This window comes from Nomascus leucogenys, chromosome 11, assembly GCF_006542625.1.
Source record: "Nomascus leucogenys isolate Asia chromosome 11, Asia_NLE_v1, whole genome shotgun sequence".
NCBI lineage: Eukaryota > Metazoa > Chordata > Mammalia > Primates > Hylobatidae > Nomascus > Nomascus leucogenys.
Window position 1 is genome coordinate 10,567,782 of NC_044391.1, and position 14,933 is coordinate 10,582,714.

Genomic DNA, 14,933 nt, shown 5'->3' on the forward strand with positions numbered 1-14,933 from the left:
CCCCTGTGCCTTTGCACGGTGGCCAGCCCTCATGCCCCACAATTAAACATGTGTTGAGAGCCTCGGCCTTGGCTGTGTGTGAGGGCACAGTGGGCTCCAGTCCCAGGGAAGAGACCACATTGAAAGCCCAAGCAAGTGAGTTTGTTAATCCCCTAAACCAAATGCCAAATTAATCAGAAGAAATCTGTATTCCAATAGAGATGAGTCCTGCCTACTGTGTGGATTTCTATTGTTTGCTTTTTCCTAAGCATTTATGTAAGGGTACTTTCCTGGATTATTTCCTATGTAGCATCAAGTTTTCAACAGGAGTAAAAGGAACATTTGATCTTGTGTCAGACAGGCCTCAAAGTATGGCGCAGGGTTCCTGAAGGGTCCCCCAGATCCTCTTGGGGCTACACTAAGTAAAAACTATTTCTTAAACAATGCTACAATGTTATTTGTCTTTTTCATGCTTGTTCTCTCACGAGCATACAGTGGAGTTTTCCAGAGGCTGTAAGACGCATAATGTTATCATAATTCTGATGGCCATGGAGTGTGTGCTTGTGTATTCTTGTCTTTCAAAATTCTGTTTTAATTTTTACAAGATAAATATTTACAGAAATCACCTGCATAAGCAAAAGCTCCTTGGGATCTTTGGTAAGCTTTAAGAGTGTCTGAAAACCATTGATCTAATGTCTTTATACTTCTGCTTCCCAATGTGTTGACAGGCTGTGGTGAAGATTACGTTAGATGAAGTTCATGGCATTGAGACAATACACCAAAATTCATCCTTCTCTGCTCAAATGCAGCCATTGTTTCAGGTTGATCTGAGTATTCAACTTTACCCTTTATGGGAGTATCATGCCTGCGTGAAAATACCCATTGCCCCCTCTCCATAAGGCCATGCCCTTAGCTCCAGGCCTGCCCCTTTATCCAACTTCCTACCGCAGGCTTCTCTGGGTGTCATTTTGGTAGATATTAGGTGCATTGTACTTTTTCAAGGGTATCTATCTAGTAGACACCATAAGACCATACCCCTGTGGGATGCAGCCAGGAGTCTTTCTTGAAATGAGTGGTCATTTCTGGTATCAACCATTCCAAGATGCAGAAGATTTTCAGACAGCAACCAGATCTTGGAGAGGAACTTCTCAGTGTCTTTCTGGGTCTCATCCTATTGGGCTAGGATTGTTTAGGAGGTAGTATATTTGCGATGGCTCCCAGATGTGGAGGTGAGATGGCGTCTGGCACTTGGAGAGAGACAAGAAGCCTGGCAGACGGGACATCTACATGGGCAGATTTCTTCCATCCTATTAATCCCCAAACCCTCTGTATTAACTTCTCAGGGATCATTGGTTCTTCAGAAAAATACAGTCCCCGTTTCCCTCATTCTGTCATGTGTGAGATCCTGACACACCCATTTCCTCTACAGGAGGTCAACTCTATTCCACGTCAGAAAAAAAAATGGAGCAGGAAAAGTCTCACGGCAGGAAAACCCACCAGAGAGGGTGGGGACTGAGAGGAAATCCGGACTGGACAGATCTTTCTCAAGTAAGAATATCAGGATTTATGATTGAGTAGATGTGGGGAGTGAGGGGAAAAAAGTAACTCTGGCTGACTCCAAGGGTCTGGCTTGGAATACAGGACTAATGGACAGAGGCCATTCATTGAGGCAGTGTAATGAAAGAAGAGCTCTGGATTGGGGGAAGGAGGAAGAGTCGTTAGAAATTCTGGCCTAGATTGTAGGCTAGAGGTTAGCCTTAAAGTCATAAAATGGCAGCTGAATCCCGGAGGGAGTGTGCTCTGCCTCTGAGACATTTCTGAAGCAAATTCACAGCAGAACTTGCAGTGGAAGAACCAAGCTGGCAGAAAATAAGCCATCTGTTTTGCAAAATTCTACAGAATCCTTGTTGCTGATTCTTGTTGTTGACTGCCTTTCCTGATGGCACTTCTGGTTCCCTGACTTGATTTGCCCTTTGGCCTTCAGATCTGCTTTTGTACCCCAAAACTTGGCTCTCTCCCTCTGCTCCTCAAGTCTTCCCTCTTCCAACACTTGCCCTCCTGAATCCACTGGGAGGGCTTAGAACATGCAAGGCAAACACTCCATAACTGGCTCTGCTGCTCAGTTCCCCACACATCCTCTTTTTTTGTACACTTCCAAGACCATCCCAGAAAAATCCTTTATTCTCTCTTTGCTGAGTCTCTTTATTAGAAACTTGAGGGAGGGGGAGACCACACAGGGAGGGCATGTAGAGCAAGAAGAGGAAAGGATCTAAGTAGAATATGAACAATAAAGCAACCATTAGCACACTTGAAAGACTCTCCACTTTCTTCTATTGTGTGCTTTTCCAAGTTTTGTTTTCAAGGGAATTATCTTAAAGAGCAAATTTAAAGAATTTATGTCATTCGGTAAATTTGGATTAGGGCCAGATCTCTTACCCTCAAAATGATTCAATTCATTATAGCAAATGTTATTCCATTCAAAAGTCAAATGTAACAACAGAAACATCAGAAACAACAAAAATATCTGCAACCTGCACAGTGGTTTCTTTGTAACAAATATGTGTACAAATAATGTCTTCTATTTTAAGAATGTAGGTGGTCCTTTATAATTCACTACTGACCAAAATTTGTTGTTTACTAGATATTTTACAGGAAGATGAGAAATTAGATGAGGTAGAGCCAACAGTTTGTTTAATTTGGATCACTTGCAAGTTTTTGATGAGTGATGAGTAAACTAAACGACTATACTTGCTAAATTTCCTAGGTAGGTGGTATGAAAGTGAGTTAGGAATTTGGCAGGACTTGTTTCACAAGATAAAGGTCACAAAGACCTCACTGATAAACCAGGTTGCAGTAAAGAAGCCAGCCAAAACCCACCAAAACCAAGATGGCAATGAAAGTGACCTCTGGTGGTCCTCACTGCTCATATGCTAATTATAATACATTAGCATACTAACGGAATTTCCCACCAGTGCCATGACAGTGTACAAATGCCATAGCAACTTCCAGAAGTTTTCCTATGTGGTCTAAAAAAGGGAGGAATCCTCCCTTCCAGGAATTCTCCATCCCTTTCCCAGAAAACTCATGAATAATCCACCCCTTGTTTAGCATATGATCAAGAAATAACCATAAAAATAGCCAACCAGCAGCCCTCAGGGCTGCTTTGCCTATAGAGTAGTCACCTTTTTATTCCTTTAATTTCTTTTTTTTTTTTGAGACGGAGTCTTACTCTGTCTCCCAGGCTAGAGTGCAGTGGCGTGATCTCGGCTCACTGCAACTTTTGCCTCCCAGGTTCAAGTGATTCTGCTGCCTCAGCCTCCCAAGTAGCTGGGACTACAGGTGCACGCCACCACGCTGGGCTAATTTTTGTATTTTTACTAGAGACAAGGTTTCACCATACTGGCCAGGCTGGTCTTGAACTCCTGACCTTGTGATCCACCTGCCTCAGCCTCCCAAAGTGCTGGGATTACAGGCACGACTCACCACACCCAGCCTATTCCTTTACTTTCTTAAAAAAAATTGCTTTCACTTTACTTTGTTGGCTCACTCTTGAATTCCTTCCTGCCTGAAGCCAAAAACCCACGTGGCCTCCTGAGCTGAGCTCCAATTTTGGGGTTCTCCATGTGATAACAGTGTCGGAGGCATGGTTTATCTGTCAGTTCTGACGTAAGTGACAAGTTGTAAGTTCTCTGAAATGCTATGTGTCAATAATCTACTTGAAATGGATGAAGAAATTTATACAAGTCAGAATAGGCTAGGTTATGCTGCAGTGACAAACAGTCCCCAGATCTCAATGATTTGAATAGCAAATTTAAGATTCATGTTCACTGGTGGCAGATAAAGGAGTTTACTCAGTATCGTTTACGCAGAGACCCAGGCTAGTCACAGTAGCAGGAGGGAGAGGGAAAATGAGGAATCATCATTCACTCTTAATCCTGGAAGCTACAAATGTCATTTTGCTCACATTGTATTAGCCTACAAGTCACACAATTGGTCTAAATTCAACAGACAATTGGAAATAGAAAATTAAGTATTACATTACGGACAAGTGTAAAATTTAACAGAACAGAAATTAAAGATGTCTTCAATTTTAAATCCTAAGCTCATCATCTAAATATTCCACATGAAGACAAAAGCAAAGAGAAAAATAAAATATTGTGACCCTAGACACATGTTGAGAATTTGAATTATATGATGTTTAGAAGTAGGATATTTAGGGAACAAAAACATATATTCACATCTGACTTTATCGACAAAACTCAAGCAGTTTATGTGACTTGCCTAAGATCACACAGGTAGTTAGCAGTATAGCAGTCTTTGAAATAGGAACTCTGCAGAGGTGGAGCCAAGATGGCCAAATAGGAACAGCTCCGGTCTCCAGCTCCCAGCCCGAGTGACACAGAAGACTGGTGATTTCTGCATTTCTGCTTGAGGTACCGGTTTCATCTCACTAGGGAGTGCCAAACAGTGGGTGCAGGACAGTCGGTGAAGCACACTGTGCGTGAGCCGAAGCAGGGCGAGGCACTGCCTCACTCGGGAAGCGCAAGGGGTCAGGGAGTTCCCTTTCCTAGTCAAAGAAAGGGGTAACAGACGGCACCTGGAATATCGGGTCAGTCCCACCCTCATACTGCGCTTTCCCAACGGGCCTGGAAAACGGCACACTAGGAGATTGTGTCCCGCACCTGGCTCAGAGGGTCCTATGCCCACGGAGTCTCGCTGATTGCTAGCACAGCAGTCTGAGATCAAGCTGCGAGGCTGCAGCGAGGCTGGGGGAGGGGCACCCGCCATTGCCCAGGCTTGCTTAGGTAAACAAAGCAGCCAGGAAGCTCGAACTGGGTGGAGCCCACCACAGCTCAAGGAGGCCTGCCTGCCTCTGTAGGCTCCACCTCTGGGGGCAGGGCACAGACAAACAAAAAGTCAGCAGGATCCTCCAGAGACTTAAATGTCCCTGTCTGACTGACAGCTTTGAAGAGAGTAGTGGTTCTCCCAGCATGCAGCTGGAGATCTGAGAACAGACAGTCTGCCTCCTAAAGTGGGTCCCTCACCCCTGAGCAGCCTAACTGGGAGGCACCCCCCAGTAGGGACAGACTGACACCTCACTCGGCCGGGTACTCCTCTGAGACAAAACTTTCAGAGGAACTATCAGACAGCTGAATTTGTGGTCTCACAAAAATCCGCTGTTCTGCAGCCACTGCTGCTGACACCCAGCCAAACAGGGTCTGGAGTGGACCTCTAGTAAACTCCAACAGACCTGCAGCTGAGGGTCCTGTCTGGTAGAAGGAAAACTAACAAACAGAAAGGACATCCACACCAAAAACCCATCTGTACATCACCATCATCAAAGACTAAAAGTAGATAAAACCACAAAGATGGGGAAAAAACAGAGCAGAAAAACTGGAAACTCTAAAAAGCAGAGCACCTCTCCTCCTCCAAAGGAACGCAGTTCCTCACCAGCAACGGAACAAAGCTGGATGGAGGATGACTTTGACGAGGTGAGAGAAGAAGGCTTCAGACAATCAAACTACTCTGAGCTACCGGAGGAAATTCAAAACAATAGCAAAGAAGTTAAAAACTTTGAAAAAAAATTAGAAGAATGGATAACTAGAATAACCAATGGAGAGAAGGGCTTAAAGGAGATGATGGAGCTGAAAGCCAAGTTTCAAGAACTACGTGAAGATTGCAGAAGCCTCAGTAGCAGATGCGATCAACTGGAAGAAAGGGTATCGCTGAGGGAAGATGAAATGAATGAAATGAAGCGAGAAGGGAAGTCTAGAGAAAAAAGAATAAAAAGAAATGAACAAAGCCTCCAAGAAATTTGGGACTACGTGAAACGACCAAACCTACGTCTGATTGGTGTACCTGAAAATGACGGGGAGAATGGAACCAAGTTGGAAAACACTCTGCAAGATATTATCCAGGAGAACTTCCCCAATCTAGCAAGGCAGGCCAACATTCAGATTCAGGAAATACAGAAAATGCCACAAAGATACTCCTCAAGAAGAGCAACTCCAAGACACATAATTGTCAGATTCACCAAAGTTGAAATGAAGGAAAAAATGTTAAGGGCAGCCAGAGAGAAAGGTCGGGTTACCCACAAAGGGAAGCCCACCAGACTAACAGCTGATCTCTCAGCAGAAACTCTACAAGCCAGAAGAGAGTGGGGGCCAATATTCAACATTCTTAAAGAAAAGAATTTTCAACCCAGAATTTCCTATCCAGCCAAACTAAGCTTCATAAGTGAAGGAGAGATAAAATACTTTACAGACAAGCAAACGCTGAGTGATTTTGTCACCACCAGGCCTGCCCTAAAAGAGCTCCTGAAGGAAGCACTAAACATGGAAAGGAACAACCGGTACCAGCCACTGCAAAAACATGGCAAATTGTAAAGACCATCGAGGCTAGGAAGAAACTGCATCAACTAATGAGCAAAATAACCAACTAACATCATAATGACAGGATCAGATTCACACATAACAATATTAACGTTAAATGTAAATGGGCTAAATGCTCCAATTAAAAGACACAGACTGGCAAACTGGATAAGGAGTCAGGACCCATCAGTGTGCTGTATTCAGGAAACCCATCTCACGTGCAGAGACACACATAGACTCAAAATAAAGGGATGGAGGAAGATCTATCAAGCAAATGGAAAACAAAAAAAGGCAGGGGTTGCAATCCTAGTCTCTGATAAAATAGACTTTAAACCAACAAAGATCAAAAGAGACAAAGAAGGCCATTACATAATGGTAAAGGGATCAATTCAACAAGAAGAGCTAACTATCCTAAATATATATGCACCCAACACAGGAGCACCCAGATTCATAAAGCAAGTCCTGAGTGACCTACAAAGGGACTTAAACTCCCACACAATAATAATGGGAGATTTTAACACCCCACTGTCAACATTAGACAGATCATCGAGACAGAAAGTTAACAAGGATATCCAGGAATTGAACTCAGCTCTAAACAAAGTGGACCTAATAGACATCTACAGAACTCTCCACCCCAAATCAACAGAATATACATTTTTTTCAGCACCACACCACACCTATTCCAAAATTGACCACATAGTTGGAAGTAAAGCTCTCCTCAGCAAATGTAAAAGAACAGAAATTATAACAAACTGTCTCTCAGACCACAGTGCAATCAAACTAGAACTCAGGATTAAAAAACTCACTCAAAACCGCTCAACTACATGGAAACTGAACAATCTGCTCCTGAACGACTATTGGGTACATAATGAAATGAAGGCAGAAATAAAGATGTTCTTTGAAACCAACGAGGACAAAGACACAACATACCAGAATCTCTGGGACACATTCAAAGCAGTGTGTAGAGGGAAATTTATAGCACTAAATGCCCACAAGAGAAAGCAGGAAAGATCCAAAATTGACACCCTAACATCACAATTAAAAGAACTTGAAAAGCAAGAGCAAACACATTCAAAAGCTAGCAGAAGGCTAGAAATAACTAAAATCAGAGCAGAACTGAAGGAAATAGAGACACAAAAAACCCTTCAAAAAATTAATGAATCCAGGAGCTGGTTTTTTGAGAAGATCAACAAAATTGATAGACCGCTAGCAAGACTAATAAAGAAGAAAAGAGAGAAGAATCAAATAGATGCAATAAAAAATGAAAAAGGGGATATCACCACCGATCCCACAGAAATACAATCTACCATCAGAGAATACTACAAACACTTCTATGCAAATAAACTAGAAAATCTAGAAGAAATGGATAAATTCCTCGACAAATACACCCTCCCAAGACTAAATCAGGAAGAAGTCGAATCTCTGAATAGACCAATAACAGGTTCTGAAATCGTGGCAATAATCAATAGCTTACCAACCAAAAAGAGTCCAGGACCTGATGGATTCACAGCTGAATTCTACCAGAGGTACAAGGAGGAACTGGTACCATTCCTTCTGAAACTATTCCAATCGATAGAAAAAGAGGGAATCCTCCCTAACACATTTTATGAAGCCAGCATCGTCCTGATACCAAAGCCAGGCAGAGACACAACCAAAAAAGAGAATTTTAGACCAATATCCTTGATGAACATTGATGCAAAAATCCTCAATAAAATACTGGCAAACCGAATCCAGCAGCACATCAAAAAGCTTATACACCATGATCAAGTGGGCTTCATCCCTGGGATGCAAGGCTGGTTCAACACATGCAAATCAATAAATGTAATCCAGCATATAAACAGAACCAAAGACAAAAACCACATGATTATCTCAATAGATGCAGAAAAGGCCTTTGACAAAATTCAACAACCCTTCATGCTAAAATCTCTCAATAAATTAGGTATTGATGGAACAGGACGTATCTCAAAATAATAAGAGCTATATACGACAAACCCACAGCCAATATCATACTGAATGGGCAAAAACTGGAAGCATTCCCTCTGAAAACTGGCACAAGACAGGGATGCCCTCTCTCACTGCTCCTATTCAACATAGTGCTGGAAGTTCTGGCCAGAGCAATCAGGCAGGAGAAGGAAATAAAGGGTATTCAATTAGGAAAAGAGGAAGTCAAACTGTCCCTGTTTGCAGATGACATGATTGTATATCTAGAAAATCCCATTGTCTCAGCCCAAAATCTCCTTAAGCTGATTAGCAAATTCAGCAAAGTCTCAGGATACAAAATCAATGTACAAAAATCACAAGCATTCTTGTACACCAATCACAGACAAACAGAGAGCCAAATCATGAGTGAACTCCCATTCACAATTGCTTCAAAGAGAATAAAATACCTAGGAATCCAACTTACAAGGGATGTGAAGGACCTCTTCAAGGAGAACTACAAACCACTGCTCAATGAAATAAAAGAGGATACAAACAAATGGAAGAACATTCCATGCTCATGGGTTGGAAGAATCAATATTGTGAAAATGGCCATACTGCCCAAAGTAATTTATAGATTCAATGCCATCCCCATCAAGCTACCAATGACTTTCTTCACAGAATTGAAAAAACTACTTTAAAGTTCATATGGAACCAAAAAAGAGCCCGCATCGCCAAGTCAATCCTAAGCCAAAAGAACAAGCTGGAGGCATCACGCTACCTGACTTCAAACTATACTACAAGGCTACAGTAACCAAAACAGCATGGTACTGGTACCACAACAGAGATATAGATCAATGGAACAGAACAGAGCCCTCAGAAATGATGCCGCATACTACAACTATCTGATCTTTGACAAACCTGACAAAAACAAGAAATGGGGAAAGGATTCCCTATTTAATAAATGGTGCTGGGAAAACTGGCTAGCCATATGTAGAAAGCTGAAACTGGATCCCTTCCTTACACCTTATACAAAAATTAATTCAAGATGGATTAAAGACTTAATGTTAGACCTAAAACCATTAAAATCCTACAAGAAAACCTAGGCAATACCATTCAGGACATAGGCGTGGGCAAGGACTTCATGTCTAAAACACCAAAAGCAATGGCAACAAAAGCCAAAATTGACAAATGGGATCTAATTAAACTAAAGAGCTTCTGCACAGCAAAAGAAACTACCATCAGAGTGAACAGGCAACCTACAGAATGGGAGAAAATTTTTGCAACCTACTCATCTGACAAAGGGCTAATATCCAGAATCTACAATGAACTCAAACAAATTTACAAGAAAAAAACAAACAACCCCATCAAAAAGTGGGCAAAGGACATGAACAGACACTTCTCAAAAGAAGACATTTATGCAGCCAAAAAACACATGAAGAAATGCTCATCATCACTGGCCATCAGAGAAATGCAAATCAAAACCACAGTGAGATACCATCTCACACCAGTTAGAATGGCCATCATTAAAAAAGCAGGAAACAACAGGTGCTGGAGAGGATGTGGAGAAATAGGAACACTTTTACACTGTTGGTGGGACTGTAAACTAGTTCAACCGTTGTGGAAGTCAGTGTGGCGATTCCTCAGGGATCTAGAACTAGAAACACCATTTGACCCAGCCATCCCATTACTGGGTATATACCCAAAGGACTATAAATCATGCTGCTATAAAGACACATGCACACGTATGTTTATTGTGGCACTATTCACAATAGCAAAGAGTTGGAACCAACCCAAATGTCCAACAACGATAGACTGGATTAAGAAAATGTGGCACATATACACCATGGAATACTATGCAGCCATAAAAAATGATGAGTTCGTGTCCTTTGCAGGAACATGGATGAAACTGGATAACATCATTCTCAGCAAACTATCGCAAGGACAAAAAACCAAACACCGCATGTTCTCACTCATAGGTGGGAATTGAACAATGAGAACTCATGGACACAGGAAGGGGAATATCACATTCCAGGGACTGTTGTGGGGTAGGGGGAGGGGGGAGGGACAGCATTAGGAGATATACCTAATGCTAAATGACGAGTTAATGGGTGCGGGAAATCAACATGGCATATGGATACATATGTAACAAACCTGCACATTGTGCACATATACCCTAAAACCTAAAGTATAATAATAAAAACAAACAAACAAACAAACAAAAAGAAATAGGAACTCTGCAAAGGCTAAATTTTAAAATCACAACAATAAAGGGAAGGTTCGCATGAGAAGCATTGTACATTTACAATCATTAATTGCTTCTTTATTCTTTTTGTAAGGGGCTAATTGCCACTTACATCCAATGGGAGTAAAATCAAATCACTACTCAGCAACCCCCATGCCTTTCTGTCAACATGGACAATCTTAACAGACAAGCAGCTGCCTGTTACTTCCTCTGTGAGCTTATCCTTCAAGCAAGGCCTCAGGGTAAAGCCTAAACATATACTTAAGCATGACATTTGAAGTTAAGTACAAGGGTTGGGAAATATTAAAGAGGCCTAAGAGAGCCTGATTCACCCCAAATAGAGTTCTCCAATAAGCATGTGCTGTTTATATTCCACAGAGGAAATAAAAGAGATGGGAAATTAATTGCAGCACAAAATATCTTAACCATAAACTCTGGCATAATTAATTTCCCTTCTGAGCTTGCTTAACAATCAAAAATGGAAAAAGTCACCATGCATGCTTTTCTCATAAGACCTATTCTGTTAGAATAAAAAACTTGTCTCCAAGAATCACAGAGAAACACAAGGAAAAGCAAAAAATAATAAAGCAAATCCATGAGAAGAAATGACGCCTCTATGATGAAGCCTGAATAGGCTTGACTGAGGATATTTTAATTGTGCTTTGACATTGAGGACTGTGGCTGAAAAATAGCCAGTGAGAAATCAGCCATGTTTTTAATTAAGACACTTGTGGCTCACCTGGTTGTGATGCTCCTATAAGTTGTAGAGGAGCAGGAGGTAAATTAGTCAATTACGGCATCTTAGAAGTTTTCCTCTCCAAACATCGTTCCACTGTAGGACCTTCTCTTGACAATCTGCTTGATGTTCACTTTACTGCAGGTCCAGAGATTGGGTAGCTCACAGCAACTCGAGCTCTGAGAGTTAGCAGGTTTTTCTTTAAATGTAGCTGAAATTTGCCTCACCAAAATTTTTCTACCATTTGTTCTTATCTGTGTCCCCTAAGGTGAGGCAGAAAAAGCCTGTCCCTTCTGCCACTATTTTTTCAAATATTTTAAGGTAGTTTTTATGTTTCCATTTGGATTTTCATAACACATAAAGTGAGCTGCCTATGAAAAATCTTATGGATACCTCAAGTGTGTCAAGGTACTTAAGTAGCCAGACCATGGTTCTGTGCTCTACTCATCTACAGAGAGTGTGGCCCCTGAGATCATACATGCTGTCACATGTCGGAAGTTGACCCTCCACTGACTGGGTGTATTTCCTGGAAAAGACATTCTGGAAAGAGAGAAAGCAAGTTGGGGGAACTGAGACCCTAAAGGCACAGCCATTGGTAGCAGAACTTTAATCTCCTCGAGTTGCAAGTGGAAGTTAGCCTGCCATAACAATGATCAGGACGCTTTTGGCCACGCTGCCGGTTTGGTCTGTGCTGCTGCTCTTTTGATTGTGTTAGAGGGGATGAGTCATCCTTCTCATACCCTGTGGTCACCCGGTTGTGATGATCCTGGTGGGATCCTGGTGCTCCTGGGGGTTGAGAAGGATAACTCATCCCCCTAAATATATTGTTTCTTGTTTAGCTTTTTTTTTTTTTTTTTTTTGAGACGGAGTCTCGCTCTGTCGCCCAGGCTGGAGTGCAGTGGAGCCATCTCGGCTCACTGCCAGCTCCGCCTCCTGGGTTCACGCCGTTCTCCTGCCTGAGCCTCCCCAGCAGCTGGGACTGCAGGCGCACACTGCTACGCATGGCAAATTTTTTTGTATTTTTAGTAGAGACGGGGTTTCATCATGTTAGCCAGGATGGTCTTGATCTCCTGACCTCGTGATCCTCCCACCTCAGCCTCCCAAAGTGCTGGGATTACAGGTGTGAGCCGCTGCGCCCGGCCTCTTGTTTAGCTTTTATTTAATAATCATAAAATTAAATGTGAAGTCTGGCTAGACTTGGAAGGAGGTAAGGCAGGTATGAAGCCTGAAGAATTATAGCAAATGAGACCTCAAAGATTATGGGATATGAGAACAGACTGGGAGTGGGGGGTGCTCTCCTTAGTTGAAGAAGACATTGTTTGGTGATAAAGATAACATAAAATCAAATTATGAGAGTTACTGGTGCAGCAGTGGTAATCTTCCTGCTGTCTTGCCAATCCTAGAGCGAAAACATTCCATAGATTCCACATTATTCATACCAATGAACATAGGCTTGCCATCCAGCCAATCAGTATGAATAGTGTGGACTAAAAACCAGGAACCATTTGTGTTGGGCCCATCATTTGTCATGGATAAGATCCCAAAACTCATATGATTCAGCATGAAGTTCTCATCAGGAAATTTCTTCCCATGGATGAACTTGCCACCAGAGCCATGATGGCAGGTGAATTCCCCACCCTGGCATATAAACTCTATGATAATTCTGTGAAAGCGTAAATCTTATAACTGGCCGGGTGCAGTGGCCCACGCCTGTAATCCCAGCACTTTGGGAGGCTGAGGCAGATGAATCACGAGGTCAAGAGATTGAGACCAGCCTGGCCGACATGGTGAAACCTTGTCTCTACTAAAAATACAAAAGTTAGTTGGGTATGGTGGCGCATGCCTGTAGTCCCAGCTACGCGGGAGGCTGAGGCAGGAGAATTGCTTGAACCCAGGAGGTGGAGGTTGCAGTGAGCCAAGATTGCGCCACTACACTCCAGCCTGGTGACAAGAGTGAGACGTTACCTCAAAAAAAAAAAAAAAAATAATCTTATAACCAAACCCTTTTCTTGCATTGCAAAAAGCACTGACATTTTCTGCTATCCTTTGGAACCTGGACTGAAACAGCTTGAAAGAGATACAGTGTGGGTTCTCCATCAATGGGGATGTGTTGCATTATACAAGGGGATTGACCATGGCTAGGAGCAGGAGCAGAGTGGATGCAGTTTCTGCCTGTTCTCCAGTGCCTTCACTATACGTATGATATATATGTATGTGTGTATTCATGTCACTATTGCTTAGAATCAGCTTCAAGGCAACTCCACAGTTCAAATCTCCAGTTTGATAGTTGTCTTAGTTGTGTGACTCGGGGACAGTTTTCTGAAGTATAAAACGAATAGAGTAATTCCTATCTTATAAAATCATTACGAGTAATAAATAAGAGAGTGAATGTAGTAGTCATACAGTCAATGCAAGTTTACTGTCCCCACTTCAGCCCTAAATGAGCACGTGGCTAATTGTCAGATATGACGATTGAGTCTGTCAGAATCACGAGGAGTTTTTTGTTTGTTTGTTTTTTGTTTTTAATGGAGCATTGCAAGATTCTCAGAGGAGATTCTGTAGTTGGGCAGGGATGGAGCTGAGATATTTAATGATCTTCCCCATGGAATATTTCGCAGACAGCTCAGCTATTTTTCCAGTCAAATTGAAGACGTACTTTCCTTTGCTTCTGCTGAAAATATTCAAGCATTTTCTGAACAATGGTTATATTCTGACTAATTTGCTGTAGCAGTTCCAATGTCTATTTAAGGAACCACAAATAAAAAACAGTATCATAAAACTATTTACAATAACAACAATAAATGCAATAGCATATAATTTATTGTTAAAGTTTCCTGCAGGACTGAAATGCAAAGCTGTAAGAGTATGTACAGAAATAACTTGGAGTTTGTTAACTTTTGTTAATAAACACAAAAGTTTATTAACAGGAGACCAAACTAATGTACAATTGAGCATGGGAACCAACTTGTAAACAGATCCACAATTTCTTACTTTACTTACCAGATTCTGCTTATATTATGTAAATAACCCCCTAAAGAAGACACAGCCATAAGTGAGGCAGGGGATAATGAACTAACTTTGGTGTTGCTTGGTAGCCATTGACCGTGAGGAATATATAAAATAGAGTGCCTGTTCCAAGCATATTTCCTTTAAATTGTCTTCTTCTTATGTCTGTTTTCTTCTTGAAAGCCTCATTAGTATCTGCATAACTTGGTGACCAGTAAGTGGATTAGTGGTGCCTTTCAAAGTGGATTACTGTTCCTTATACATTTAATTAAAGGGGACTTCATGCTATCATCCTTAAGAGCAAAATTACGTAGAGAGAAATTGCGTATGTGCAGACATTGGCTACAAATATGTCTCCCCCTTGGGTCCTTAATGTGATCTAGTTGGCTGCAGAGATCAAAATTTCTGGAATACCATACAAATTCTGTGCTTTTTCTCCTGAGAATAGTGGTTTCAGTTCCTCCATGAGTGGGAAGGAGGTATGCAAGGTCATGTCCCTGAAATAATAAGGATCTCGCACTTTCTCATAATGTTCCACTTGTAAGTCATATTGTTAAATAGAAAAAATATTAATATCCTCTTCAAGTCGATAAACTTGTAAAGGGAGAAGTCAATCAGGATATTTCTCTGGCTTATAGAAATACTCAGGTCATTAAGCCCATTCTCATCAGAAAATACC